This window comes from Amblyomma americanum, chromosome 3, assembly GCF_052857255.1.
Source record: "Amblyomma americanum isolate KBUSLIRL-KWMA chromosome 3, ASM5285725v1, whole genome shotgun sequence".
Taxonomy (NCBI): Eukaryota; Metazoa; Arthropoda; class Arachnida; order Ixodida; family Ixodidae; genus Amblyomma; species Amblyomma americanum.
This window is the reverse complement of record NC_135499.1, coordinates 128,519,943-128,521,517: the sequence shown is the minus strand read 5'-3', so window position 1 is coordinate 128,521,517 and position 1,575 is coordinate 128,519,943.

The following is a 1,575-nucleotide window of genomic DNA, read 5'->3' as shown; positions in this document are numbered from 1 at the left end:
CCTGTCACAGAGCGTTCGTTATTCGGCCACGCATGTTTAGTCTGTTTGTTAAAAATGCGCAGTAGCATCAATAAAAAGGATGAACTGTCTACGTCCTTTGACACATTTAACGCAGGTGTCGTCATGCTAAGTGAGACGCGGATGTCTGCTATATTACCGATAGCAGCCGTATTTTTGAATGTGCGAAATGTTTTAGCCTCTGTCTCTCAAATAGATAAAAGTGGTGTACTGCATGCTGATGGCGATAATTTTCACTATTTTCACATCCCTTTGCACCAACATTGAAAGTGGTGTGCGTATCCGTACGTATCAGTCGCCGCGACCAAAATTCTTCTTCCTGATTCTAGCCATCTAGCGATTCTTTGACCTTCAGTGCTGATCTTCGTGATATAATAGATACCGCGATTATAAATAATGCTCGAAAACAAGGGCACAAGAAGAAAGACGCGCATATAGGCGCACATTCAGAGTAAAAAAAAGTAAAGTGAGCTAAAAGTCACTGAGTTGCGGAATTTATTGTTACGAAACTCACACATTTTATTTCCTTCCTACCATTTATTACTATTGTTTGTTCCTACTATTACTAGTAAGTTCTATACAGGATTAAGAACAGAAAAAAACTTGCCGAAGTTGGCTTCTTAACGCCTTTAGTATAAAATGGCAGTGCACAACTGACTAGATTAATCGATCACGAAGCGCTAACGCACCTAGAGGCATTCCACTTAAATTGAATGAAAAGATTTTAAAATTTCTATTTCCTCTGCAAGCCCGGCTTGTATGTAAAGAACAAATTTTTTCTTCTCAAGTTTCCTATTCCTTCTTCCACACCACCCTCCTAGGAGTTCGGCTGCACAGCACTCTACAAGAGGGGCACCAATCGTTGCTTCGTCGGGCAGGGCCAACGGCCTCAGCCGTGAGAGCTCTAGACTGGGGGCTCTTCCCGTGTAGCATATTTTTTTATCAGAGGCAAGCAATAAAGTTTATGCTCGTTCTCTGTCCTTTCCAAGTCACAAAAGGTTATGACTATGCGCGGCTGTGCGGACCGGCCTGGTTCACGGTGAACTTACACTTCCGATTTCTGCACTTATGCGCCTGCGCAGTTCACTTGTTGACACGCGTGCACGCTGTCACTATGCAACACAGCGGGTACTTGCTGCTCGCTCGGCGCTTGCATGTGCAAGAACTGCTCTTCGCGTTTTCGCGTTTTTTTGAGCGATACAGGCCTCGACTTGCGGTTGTGATGCATCAAACACACGTGCACATACTCTCATCTGTCTTCTCACCGCATTGTCACCTATCATGACCTTCTTTTTTCTCCTCCTCTCCTTCCCCAGTGCAGTGTAGCAGGCCAGATCTAAATCTTTCTGGCCGACCTCTCTGCCTTCGTTTCATTAAATTTATCTATCTGCTCTTCGCATACTTTTCCCTCATTATCACCCCTCTCTATGGGACCGGAGGGCGAGACATGTTTTATTTATTTACTCTCAGGGCCGAAGCATTGCACTGAGGGGTGACTGAAAAGAAAACAATAAAACGTATACTGCGGCAGCTTTGCAGCGTATGATCATTAACAGC